Below are 14,605 nucleotides of genomic sequence, written 5' to 3'. Positions count from 1 at the left end.
ATAACACAATTTTATATAATAGGATATTTTCTATTATGCCTATTATAATAGCCTATAATATGATATGATATGATATCTTTATTTCAGACTCAATAAGGTCCATATACAAATAATAATTATTAGGAAATGAGTTTTATTCAAGCTTTTTTTTTTTTCGTATAAACTACATTTTAATGTAGGCCTTTTTTAACCTAATAGATTCGGACAAAAATGAGTGTCACACCATTGACCCATATATGAAGGGAAGAAGAGTTGACAAGAATTCTAATTACAAACAGAAGGGGTCCTATCGTGGGACAACGGTGGGTGTTCACCCCGTTCACAATGGCATCTGCTGTGCAGATTTTTCAGAGCCCATCCCTGTCAGGGCACTTTTTTATATAATGAAGGTACACGCACAAAGAGAACAAAGCCCGGGACACCTGGTATCATCATATGCGATGGGTGGTCAAGAGGCTCTTCACTCGGTGTTCCTCTCACATGTGGTATTACTTTACCGTCTCGAGTAGACGCAGACAGACAGACAGGGCCTTCCACGATGCGCGCTAGCATTAGCGGCTATGTTTTCACCGTCGGTCTTGCACTTCAAAAGGCGGCTAAATCGCCGGTCTCTCATCGCTGGCTGTGCAGTCCCGAGGTGGCGAGAGGTGAACCGGAGAACAGTTCGTCATATTCAATTAGCACACGGCTGTCACAACCACTCTTAACGGGCCGTGATGTCATTCCCCGCGAGAGACATGAACGATTGTCCCACCTTTGAGAGAGGACATGGTCTGAGAAACAAGAAGCATCAGTAGAACAATAAGCCTAACGGGCGATTCTTCCACTAGGATGATTTTAACCATTGGACATATTATTGTAAGTTTGGTTATTGTTAAAGATTGTGTCTAAAAAGTTTAATTTTCCCTCATTTTAAGACTAGGCTATTGTGAGCTTGTCCCCAACCCATACTTCCTCTCTCTATAAAAACCTTACTTGCATGAAAAAAAAAAGTAGGCCTATTTACCCAAAGAACTTTTTTCCCCCTCCAAAAAGAGTCATTATGTCATTGCCATCACTGAAAGTTAATCAAGCCCATAATTAGATCCATTCCAGGGCATGTGATGTGTTTAAACATGGAGTTTAAATATTTTTTAAACTATGATTTAAAGTCTAAAATGACTTATAGCCTACTTGTCAGACAGATATAATCATATAGGCTAGCCACCTCTTTGATGCTTTTTATTGTATGCATCGATTGATCAGTTACACATTTAACACTGATAGGCCTGGTTTCACAGACAGGGTTTAGGTTAAACTAGGATTAGGCAATAGTTCAATTCGGACATTTAAGTAATTTTTTATTAATGTGCTTAGAAAAAACGCATTACTGGTGTGCTTTTTGAGACCAAACAAAGGCACTGATATATTTTAAGATCAGTCATTGCAAGTTTCTTTCAGCTGAAACAGCTCAGACTTACATTTTAGTCTAGGACTAGGCTTAAGCCTTGTCTGTGAAACCGGGGTATAGTTTTTAAAGCTGCTTCCATATAACCACAAATAGTAGCCTACAACACAGCTGAGTTTTTAAATGAGAAAATATATGGTAATTTGTAACACAAAATGCATATTTAATATAGCCTACAAATACACAATGTAAACAATATACTGTCAAAAGTTATATGTCGGGTTCAACCCTTAATCCGACTGGTGTAACCTAATGTAGCCTAATAGGGTTGGTTCAGTCATAATAAATAATATTTTAGATTTGAATAATCCAAGTTTATTTATCTGTTATTATGCACACTTTATTTATTGAATTTTGTTTGCCATTGTGGTTTGCACATCTAACCAACAAGAGCAAAACCATAAAATGCTTCCCCTCTCTATACAGTAGGCCTATGGTGTTTAAAGATGCAGTGACAAAATTAACCTGAATTTAGGCTAATACTGCGATTTTCATACATAGTCTCAGCTTTGCATGAGCAATAAACCAGATTCTTGAATTGCCAACCATTCTAAAAACCATCTAATTTCTATAAAGTCTAAATCTCTCTTTTACACAAATTAACTTTAATGAGAATTTAATTCCTATTCGGATTATGCAATTTTATGGTTGACAATACATCAAGGATAATCTATCCATTTTATAAATTGGCAACAAAGAGATATTTAAAAATCTACTTGTGACTTTAAAATGTCTTTGTGTTGATGTCTGGTTTGTATTAATTTCTGCACGTTTATTAACTATAAAGAGATAGGTCTGTTAATATATGTTGTATAGGTGTCAGTGGTGAAACATGCCTGTCAACGCATCTGCATGTGCCTGTATCATTACCCAATAAGGTCCTGTTCAGGGACTATTTTAACGTCACCTAAAATCTATATGATAATCTGTTATGGCACCAGCTCGATGATTTACGGTTTTGCGTCAGCCTCAGCCCTCCTGCACAGCAAAGTTAAATGACCCAAAAATAACATTAATATGTACCAGGGTCTGATGGAGTACCGTACAGGAGGGGTGGTCTGCGGCATCGGCTTTCACCCACAGGAATATAAACTTGAGAGTCAGTATGGGTCAAGGGGTGGCATCAACTCTACAGCTGAAGTGCAAAGCCGACAGAAGAGAAGAGAAGTGGAAACCATCCTCAGGCAAAAGACGATTCCATTTGAAGTGACCAGAATGAAATGAAATATCGGATGATAATAAAATAACTGTTTGACAAACACATCAGAATGCAATTTCTGTTCATGACTGCCTTTTAGGCGGTTTCACTTTATTAAGAGAGAGAGACTTAGTTTCTTGGCAAGAACATGATAATATGTTGCCATATGATTGTTCTCCTTTCTGAAGGAAGAGATTTCAGTATCAATTCAGTTCATTTGCTCTGGAATAAGTCACAGATATGAACTAATAGTAGAGGCAGTTTACCATCCACTGAATGAATTAACTGAAAGAGAGACAAAGATAAAAATCAAAGGCAAAAAAAAATACAAATAATAAGAAATAGATCAACTGAAACAATTATGTTTTTCTCTTTAGCCACTCAATTAATATTTTCCAATTTTGAAAAAAAAAAAAAAAAAAATGAGGCATTGTTTAAATTTTATAATGTGTAATAAATGTTCACAAATATGGTTCAAATTCTCAAAATTGTGGGGTCAGTATTTTTTTATTATTATTTTTTTTATTTTAAAGGAATTAGTACTATTAAGACTCAAAAATAATTAATTAAATTCATCAAAACATTTATGATGTTACAATAGATTTCAAATTAATGCTGAACTTTCAGTGCATCAAAGAATCCTGGGGGGGCTGAATTCATAAAAATATTGTTTTCAACATTGATTATAATAAAAAAATATTTCTTGAACACAAAATCAACATATTGGAGTGGATTCTTTGGAGTACAGATGGCTTTGCATCACAGGAATACATTTTAAAACATATTAAAATAGAAAAGAGTTAATTTAATAATATCAATATGTATGAATTATATTGATTTAATAATATTATTAAATATTACTGTTTTACTGTATTTGTGATAAATTAAATACAGCCTTGGTTACCATAAGATATTCTTTTGTTTCAAAAACCTAAAAATAAAATAAAAAATCGTACCGACTCCAAACATTTAGTTGGTATAATGTGTAAATTTAACAAGTATAAATATATATACTTAAATAAGTAGCAGTCACTTAGTAGATATTATTATTCATTCGTTTGTTCTTCTGGAGTAACCTGGGATCTTGCTTAAGGGCAAATATTGAGTGAGTTATGAATTTCAAGTTCTGATTTTCCAGTTACGAGCCCTAAGCTTTAACCAATACACCACACTTGACTCATTTACTCATTTATTCACTGACTCACTCCTCCTTTCTTTCAGATGATAGAACCAGCTCAAGACACTGAGTGATATCTGTGGCAGCCGCACAGCATTGAGCGTGAAGAAGTCCTTTTACACGCAGCCTGCGAGATGTGTGGTCCGAAGGGCACTATCACATTCCTCCCTCTTTGTCTTGTGTGTGTAAGCTCACTGTGTGTCTGCATGGCCAGAACAGACACACACACATACACACATTACAGCAACAACTGTTCCATGTGAGTAAATCATTTTATGGATGTTCAGGAAGTTTGTGTTGGGATCAGGGTGGGATGGCCGGACTAGCATTAAGATGGTAATACGCTGGAATGCATCAGGGTTTTATTGGAATTGCAGGCTGACCTGTCCCATGACAACAGGTGCCGGTGTTTGAGACACCTGTACTCCTGATGCATTTTTTTAGAAGTGGAGAAATTGTGCTTTCTTATGATATCGCCTTTCAAAAGAGGCCAGTGTTTAACATTTACAACCAATTTTCAGTCATAAAGCAATTCATAAATGTTTACTCAAATATTTATATTTTGTCCTGTCTTTTTCACTTTTGCATTTGTTGATTTGTATCTAATATCCAAAGAAGTTTGGTGACGCATTTGTGGTGAGGAATCAAGCGAAATCTCCTGCGGCGTGTTTAAGAAGAACACCGTTAAAAACACGTTTCCATCGAGCAGTCACAGATGTCTATGAAAAAAAGAGATCCTGACACACACAGCTGCTGCCTAAATCTGCCTTGAATCAACGGACGAACTGTGTCACACACTTCGCACATTCCTTTCAAAGTCACTTTTCTGCATGTAAACTCTGTTTGATCAGAACAAAATCCCTATTAGGTATAATTTTTGACTGAAAAAATGAATAAATACATTTTATTTGATGTTTTATAGAGCGTAGGAGGACATGAGCATTGAAATACTTGTGGAGGAGGCCCGGATGTCAGTTCCCCCTTTTGCCCTCTACAGAATGGACCTCCAAGCAGCGTGACATTGCTCCATCAATCTGTGTTTAAAGAGCAGTGTGTCCGCAGTGCAGCATGTTAACAGGCATCTCTCTCTCTATCTCTTCATGTTCAGGCACACACAAAAACCCACATATGCTTGCATGCTCATCTATTTGTGTTTCCATCACTCTTGTTCGTGCACACACACACACACACACACACACACACACACACACACACACACACACACACTCACACAGATCTCCCTCGCTCTTTTATCTTTTACCAGAAGCCTCGTGAACACAAGAGCACTTGTCAGCCATCACTATATCAAACCAAACATTCGGCTGCTGTCACTCAAAGAGCAGTATCTATCTGTCCATTTCATTGAGATCTACTGGTAGCTTTCACATCAGATCTCCATTCTCCATCTGTTTTAAAGGTCACTGGGGTTAGAGCCATGACACTGTGAACGTTCACTGGGATGCAACTTCAAATTTGTCCCAAATTCATACCCTGACCCCCCCCCCCCCCCCCCCCTCTCTTCCTCTACTTTTCTGATATGAGTATAAAAATAACTCAATACTCCATGTTGATATATATGTAGGACAGTTATTATAATAGAGATAACAAAAGATTAAACCAAGTTGTATTTACTTTGAAGCAAAATATCAAAAGCATATTTTTTTCACCAAAGCATATCATAAAACAAAGTTTGTTAGGTATTCTGCATTTTTCAGCACACTCTATTACACTAAATTAATATACTAAAATTAATTTATATTAATACAAAATACACTTGAGGACACCTATGTTAACCTAAGCTTCAGTCAGTTGGTGAGAACTGAGGTCAAGTTGGTTAACAGTAATTGCAAGCATTGCTTATGAAATTTACAATACCATCCAAAATAAATTAATGCTTTAATTCAGCAAGGACATATCAAAATGTTCAAATATGGCAGTAAAGACATTTATAAAGATTTCTGTTTCAAATGAATGCTGTTCTTTTGAACTTTCTATTCATTACAGAATCCAGAAAAAGTATCTGTTTCCACAAAAATATTAAGCACAACAGTTTTCAACACTGATAATAATAAATATTTCCAATATTTTCCAATTATCACCAAATCAGCATATTACAAAGATTCATAAAAGATCATGTGACACTGAAGATTGACGTAAAAAATCAGCAGGAAAATAGCCATTTTTATATATTTATATATACACTGATAAGCCAAAACATCAGCGTATATATGTTTTTTTTAACATGCACTCTTTCATTCTTTCATTCACAAGATCATTCAACAGTGTATTCCCTGTATTCCTCAGGTAATGAGCTGATCATATTAGGCTGCTCTTATTTATAAGCCCTAAATGTTTTAATGGGGTTGGCTGACCAACTGGTTTTCCATTAGTGTAAACATAGGCAACAGGTCGATCCTCCACTCATTAGCCATTACCCTCAAGTCATTAACTCCAGCAGTCGATCACAATGGTGCAGAGTTCAAGTAAACACAGACCATCTCGTACTGACGAATCTTAATTAGTGAAGGCTTACAACACACTAACAAGACAGTCAAAACAATATCCAGCGATCCTGTAACTATGTATACATATATATATATATATATATACATATATATATATATATATATACATGCACTTCTATATAAATAAATAGATAAACAGTTCTCCAAACAGTAAGATAAATAAGTATTGTTCTAATTTAGAGATGGTATAGAAATACTGTTTTGACAAAGTCAGTTGGTGCACACTTAGTCTCAGATCAGGGGCAGGAAAATAATGATGAAATGCCTGTCTAGTGTCTTTTTCATGTAACAGTTATTTTGTCATTTACACTGTAGCGTACTGTGCTAACATGCGAAATGCTTGAACGCTTCAGCACGTATTACAATACAAAAAAACAAACACACACGTAAATAGATTAAACAGAATCTGCCATACTCCAGGGATCGGCCTGAGAGATGCTGGAAAGCTGCAAACCTGCTTCAGAATATTTGCAAAGGTAAACCCAGAGGAATAAGAGAGGCAACATGGGAGACGCTAGAAAAAAAGCAACGTGAAGCAAAAAAACAATGTGGGGTCTGGAAACACAGATGTTCAGAGACACTTATACAGACTCGGGGGGTGCACAGAAACTCCCTGCCAGATGTGGATGCACACCACGTAATTTCACAAAAACTAACTCTACCCAGTCAACGTGAACCGACGAGTAGCCGTTCACTCATTTGCTTCAAACTACATAATATTCCCTAACAGTGAAAACTAATTTAGGGGTAATGTCAGCACTTACAGTATTGTCAGAAGTTGATGACAGCACTGAAAAAAGGCATCATCAGAGAGCTCTCATACTTCTTGTCAAAACTGCTTTTGTACTTTCTCTATATTGTTTTGAAAACTTCCAGCAAATATTATTTTACTAGCAAAGGGTCTTGTACAAGTGTGTAATGATATATGCATATTGCTTCAAATTCAGTGCCCATCAGCTGTTAAAGTGATGGGTTACCAAAAAAAAAAGAAAACTCAACCTTCATTCTAAATGACTTTCTTTCATCTGTGGCACATAAGAAGATATTTTAAGGAATGCTTTTATCTATACTAATTGCACTGTTTTTAAAAAAATGGTTCTTTATTGGCGTCTATGGTTCCATGAAGAACCTTAAACATTAGATGAACTGTTTCCTTTCAAAAAGGTCCTTTAAATAGTGACACATTCTTCACACGAAGAAAAACATGGTTCTTTTATCAGAATAATTCCCTAAACTGAAAACATCTTGTTTCACATGAGGGTTAATGGATTAACTGAAGCCATGAAAATTACTTGTGGATTATTATGATGTTTTTATCAGCTGTTTGGACTCACATTCTGATGGCACCCATTCACTGCAGAGGATCCCTTGGCGAGCAAGTGATGTAATGCTAAATTACTCCAAACCTGTTCCAATGAAGAACAAACTCATCTATACATCTTTGATAGTCTGAGGGAGAGTAAATGTTCAGGCAATTTTCATTTTTGGGTGAACTGTCCCTTTAAGAACTGTTAAATGAAAGGTTCTTTTGGGAACCACCAATGGTTGTTCTATGGCATGGCGGAAAACAAACAAACAAAAACTTAATTTGGTCCCTTTATTTTTAAAGTAATTTTCAAAAAACACTGGATAGCCTACAGAGACTTTTTTTCTTTTCTTTTTCAAAACTAGGTCTGGAACAAGATGAGGATGAGTAAATTATAACAGTTTGCTATTTTTTGGGTGAACTACCCCTTTAAGTTACAGACTAATATCAATAACATATTATTGAAAAATGGCTGTCCATATAAGACTAGGACTTCTATTGATGACAATGTAAAATATTTTCTTTGACCTTGGATGAGATTATTGAGTGACCAAAAAACAAGGAGCGTAATTATTTATTTGATGTGTATACACACATTCATCTGATGCAAAGCAATTGAGCGCTGTTTTCATGTTTAAGCCTGACTAAGTAAACAGATCACTTGATTGGATTGCAAAGGATTTGCAAAGGATGCCAAATCAGTATAGATTTTTTTCCTAAAACAATCAGTGAAGTGGTTCGATGAAAAAAGCCCAATTAAAAAGTAATAAATAAAGCATTTCATCACTTTGAGAAGAAGTTTGTTGAACCTGACTGAACTAGAATGACACGTCTGTTTTATGGTGCTTCACATGTGATGTCTGGGACATGTGAATATCAGTTTGCCGCACAATGAGTGTGTGTCTGTGTGGTATTAAGATACATCTGCATCGGTTTAACCCATTGGGAGCGTTTCTCAGCAAGTAGCTGTGCTTTCAGCTCTGGGTCGGCACAAATCATCAGGACAGCCAGGAGCGTGAAATCTCTCCAGGCCTCTTTTCCAACACTCTCTGCCCTCTGCAGGCCTAGATAAACGGCTCTGCTTTAGTGTCTGCTGCCTGATCTGCCCAGCCCAGTCTTAGGTGGCTGCTCATTATTGATATTGTTGTGATGGTCTCTCTTTTGCAAGTATATCTGATCAGAAAGCTGTTCCTGTCATCTGCTCTAAAAACTTTAAAGAACTAGCTAACCTGATAGTTTAGCACCTGATTGAATGATTGATTGATTAGCACCTGCAGATTGATACTGATAGTCATCAATTTAATAGTTCTGTAATGCTTATACAATGTCTTATTCTTTATAAAATTATAAAATATAAATATAACTTTTAAATATATAATTTTAATAAATAATCCAGTAACCTAGAAGATAATAAATATATTATTTTATTTATTGAAAACTTATTTAAAATAAACGATTTTAATGATTTAAACTAACAACATAAGACATCTAGAAGATAATAAATATATTATTTTATTAAAAACTTGTAGTTAATTTTGTTTTAAATGAATGAATGCATGAAATAATTTTTAATAATATATATATTACCTTCTAGATTACGTGTTAATATTTTAAAATAAATAATTTTAATGATTTAAACAAAAACAAAACAAAATATAAACATGCCATTCAGAAGATAATACATGTAATATTTCATTAAATAAATAAAATTAATAATTAAAGAAAGAAAGAAAGAAAGAAAGAAAGAATGATCTAGAAGATAATCTACACTTTTGCCCTACTCCCAAAAGACAGGATTCCATAGCCCTATCATAATCTGACACCTTGAGTTACAACGTGCTGTGAGCAAAAGCAATCAATTACATCCAAGCATTTAATCCTCTCATAATCCATGGTGTTAGTGTGGTATTAGTTCCCACAGGGGTGACTAGACATCCCTGCTCCCTAGAGTCCCTTTTCATTGACAGCATCTACTTTAACTTCCCTGAAAACCTCACTGGAGACCAATGTGAGACCCATTTTTGGGTTAGTGGGTCAGAGGTTAAACAGGAGGACATACGATGACAAACTGAATTTGACTGACAGCGTTTAAAAAACACATTGTCTCGGTACTGTGAAAGCACTGAAAAGGGGTCCTATATAGGAATAGTTCACCCAAAAATGAAAATGTGCTGAATATTTAACCACTCTCAGGCCATCCAGGATGTAGATGAGTTTGTTTCTTCACTGGAACAGATTTGGAAAAATGCAACATGACATCACTTCTGTAGTGAATGGGTGCCGTCAGAACGAGAGTCCAAACAGTTGATAAAAACATCACAATGATACACAAGTAATCAACACCACTCCAGACCATCAATTAACCTCTTGTGAATTGAAAAACTGCATGTTTGTAAGAAACAACTCCATCATTTAGACATTTTAACTTTAAAGCATTCTTTCTGGCCAAAATACCCATCCATAATCCATAATTATGGGGGGGAAAAATGAAAAAGTCCATCCCCTGTTGTCCTCACACATAAATATCCACTGGCATATTAGCTTATAATTATTTTCGCTTGTAAATGGTGCGTATATCTGTGTATATTTCTCTCCTGATTCAGACAAAATGACTTTTTCACTGAAGAAAGCAATTTTATAGATAGATGATATTTTTGAGCCCAAAACAATGGATTGAAGTTTAAGAAAAAATGCCTTATGTTTTTGTTACAAACATGCAGCTTTTCACTTCACAAGATGATATTTGATGGACTGTCAAGTTGTAGATTATTGAAATGGTTTTATCAGCCATTTGGACTCACATTCCGACGGCACCCATTCACTGCAGAGGATCCAGTGGTGAGCAAATGATGGAAAGCTAAATTTATCCAAATCTGTTCTGATGAAGAAAAAAAACAACAACTCAACTGCATCTTTCATGGCGTGAGAGCGAGTAACATTTTCAGCAGTTTTTCATTTTTGGGTGAACTATTCCTTTAACGATTTTCGATAGATCCAAATGTTATTCCTAAGGATTTAGCCATTCATCTCTTATTCTGTTAATACAGGCTATGCACCAAACTGAAGCCACTGAGAAGAATGTCTTAGGTTACGTATGTAACCCCAGTTCCTCGAAGGAACGAGACGCTGCGTCAGGAGACGCTCTGGGGAACGTCTACAGCGTAACCGGCTCTGAATACCAATGAAATCTGTCCAATGGATGGGAGGGACGTCACGGGCGAGGTGACGTAATGACCAACTGGTATAAAAGCACGTGCGGTGAAACTGGCGTCAGCTTCTAGAATGAAGCAAGCGCTGGCAGGGATGCCGGAAGTGTGGCCTCGCGACGCAGCATCTCGTTCCTTCGAGGAACTGTCGCGGTTTTCTTTAAATTCGACAGGGTCAACCAAAGATGCCTCTCCGCCGCCACCAGGGCTGCCACAGATCGCCTTGACGGTCTCCCTGGCAGCGCAGAGAGACAAATCAGCGGCTTTGCGGAGTTCACGGATGTCCTCCACACGAAATCCCTCGCCCTAATCCAACTCCTTGAGCAGGTCAGCCTGGCATGCCCGCAACACTACCATGGTGTGCAGACATAAGACAGCCCGACCTCCTGACTGCTGGCAAGGGGTCCTTCAGAGACGACGCAGCGTCAGGGGACAGATAGCTCGCAAGCGTCTGTTCCACACGCGGCATCGCTCTGTAACCACGAAGAGGCGGGCCGAATTGTTTTCCCTACGACCTCGACACCTCAGTGTGGAGGTCGAAAAAAAAAAAAAAAAGGCAGGCTCTGATGTGGAGGTGAGTCTGAAACCGCAGAAAACGCTCGTATAACCCTCTCTGCGGTTCGACAAGACACTCCACAAGCTCCTCATATTGGGGTGACAGAGTGGGTGCAACATGCTCGACACTTCCCATGTCAACCTCCTCGGAGGAAGACATGAGAAACGCCGACGCCGCTGCCCGAGGGGAAGTAACCGCAAGGAGCGGTCATGGGATCTGACAAGTGAGGATGGAGTTAGAGAGTCATTCGTCTCCGATCCCTCTGCTAGATCCCATTGCGAACCCCACGAGCGCCGTCTCCGCTCCGCCTCAGCGGAAGTGGGACCCGCGCCGTGGGGAACGCCAATGAAAGAACCCTCTCCAGAGAAGAGGGCCTTTCGGGAGCGAAGCACACCCAGAGGAAAACCCTCGCAGTGCGGACAGTCAGTCCCCTTGAGGGCTGCCTCCGTGTGCCTCGCTCCCAAGCAAAGCACACACAAGCTGTGCGCATCCTCCGTACACAAATAACGTTTGCACGGAGGAACACACAGCCCGTATTGCGCCTCACTTCTCCCATGCTTAGTTTTACAAAGCCTTTTTGACATGACCTTGCAAAACGGACAGACAACAGTAAATAAGACTTACAAGACACAGAGCACTTAGCTGAATGACAGAAAGCTGAAGCCGGTTTCACCGCACGTGCTTTTATACCAGCTGGTCATTACGTCACCTCGCCCGTGACGTCCCTCCCATCCATTGGACAGATTTCATTGGTATTCAGAGCCGGTTACGCTGTAGGCATTCCCCAAAGCGTCTCCTGACGCAGCTCGAGTTCCTGAAGAGGAATCAGATCACTTCAGCTGTGTGTCAAAAGGCTGAAGGCTGAAATATGGTGACAATATGGTGCAGCTCCTGAAAGGAAGTAGTACGCAGTATGGTATTTTTCTTCATAAATTGCCTGCAACATGACCCTCCCTTCAACCAGAACTTCATATGTTTACTCATAGGGAAGCTCTGCAGCTACCAGTGTTCCCACTGATTGAGATAGTGCTATCTTTGGCTATTGGGATGGATGGCTTGATGTCCTAATAGAACACAGGTGTGTGTTTGTGTTAGCTTTCGGGCCCCACTGAGAAGAGAAGGGTGAAAAGTTGAACCACATGGACCGGGCTGATAATAAGGAGACTGTATGAGTTTGGCTCTCAGATGAACAGAAACGTTCAATGTACAACTACTTAGTCATATTGTCATTATAATTTGTGTAGAGACAGTAAAAATGAAGAGCATGCCATTTTGATGTCATTTTAAATTTGTAATGAGCTCAGGAACAGTGATGTGCATGCTAAACTGATATACATATACTCATTATCATTCAACAGTTAGCACATAAAATACGCTCAGTCTACAGGGTATATCACCTCTTCCAGATTACATGCACAATGTTAGACAATTATGCTTAACACTCTGATGAAATGTAAGGTCATGTAAACACCATAAACAGTGTTCTTTGTCAGGGAAAGGTCATTCAGACAAATCACAGAAACGTTTTGTTCTTGTCTCTTAGTTGTACATGTAAGCACGCTCATCGTCTTGTCCATATTTAAAAAGTGAATTCTAAAGCTCAATATACTGAATCACAGTCAGAAATGAATTTTAAAAGCAAAGTATCCATGATTGAAAGAATGAATGAATGCATGCTTGCATTCCAAAGTCATGGGATTGATTGCCAGGGAATGTATCAACTGATAAAATGTATGTCTTGAATGCAATGTAAGTCGATTTGGATAACAAAAATTAAAAAATAAAAAAAAGTCAGAAAGGAAGTAAGTTAGTAAGTAAAAACAAACAAACAAACAAACAAACAAACAAACAAACATCTGTTCCTGAAGCAGTGCTGTTTGATTCGCAAGGAAGGCATGAACTGATAAAATGTATACATTTAATTTTAATGTATAAGCCACTTTGGATTAACACACACACACAAACACACAAAGTAAACAAACAGACAAACAAAAAAACAAACATACAGTACATTCCTATAACGATGCCAAGATCATAGGTTTGATTGCCAGGGAATGCATGAACTAATAAAATGTATGCCTTGAATGCAATGTAAGTTTCTTTGGATAAAACAATGTAAGTAAGTGATTAAAAACAAACAAACAAATAATTAATTAATTAATTAATTAAATAAATAGATAATTAAAAAACAAAAACAAACAAACAAACATAAAAGTGTGTTCCTTTAGCAATGCAATGTAAGTCAATTTGACTAAAAAAATGCAAGTAAACAAAACAAAACAAAGAAACAAATTAACAAACAAAAGTATTTTCTTTTAGCAATGCAAAGGTAGCGGGTTTGATTCCCATGGAATGCATGAACTGAAAAAATATATGCCTTGAAAGTAACTTTGGTCACTTTGGATGAAAACAAACAAAAACAAAGCAAGTAAACAAAACAAACAAACAAATAAATTTATGTTTCTGTAGAAATGCCAGTGTCATGGTTTTGGGTCACAGGGCTCAGCTTTGGATTCAACAAAGCAGGTGAGTAAGTAAACCAAGTAAATACAAAAACAAATAAACTGAGCATTAAAAGTTGAGAAAATATGAATTACATTAACAATATACCATACATACTGAATATTCATGACAAAACAAGTTTTGAATAAAGTTTTGGATCTTTGAGCTTGGTTAATGTTTTAGCACTATTTCACATTTGTCAGTACATAATCTGTTAACAGGCCTGAGCATCTCTTGATGTGGAACGAAACCCCTGGCCAAATTCAAACTCAACCCAGTGACATTCCTGGCTTGTTAACCAATCTGTCTCAAATCGGTTAAAATAGCAGAACAGTCATGACCATTTTACAGAGGCTTTTCAAATGAAATTTAGACAGGACGATGATGATGATGTCATAACCCTTTTCAAATGTATACACGCACAAGTGCACATGCTCAAATAAATGTCACATACAGTAAATGCATACATCATCAATGATCTTAAAAATGCTGATTTAAAAAAAAATCAGTAATAGCGGTTGACTGATCCGTTTGGGGTTATAGATATTTGTCTGCTGTGCTAGATAATTCTCTCACAGTTATTTATAAACACAATTTTTGTCAAATAAATTAATAAATTATTTCTCCAGTATTCAAGAGAGCCCACTGTTTGCGGTTCTCTCAACTGTTTGTCTCTCTAAGTATCTTT

This window comes from Barbus barbus, assembly GCF_936440315.1.
Source record: "Barbus barbus genome assembly, chromosome: 8".
Classification (NCBI taxonomy): Eukaryota; Metazoa; Chordata; class Actinopteri; order Cypriniformes; family Cyprinidae; genus Barbus; species Barbus barbus.
Note: the sequence above shows the minus strand (reverse complement) of the source record.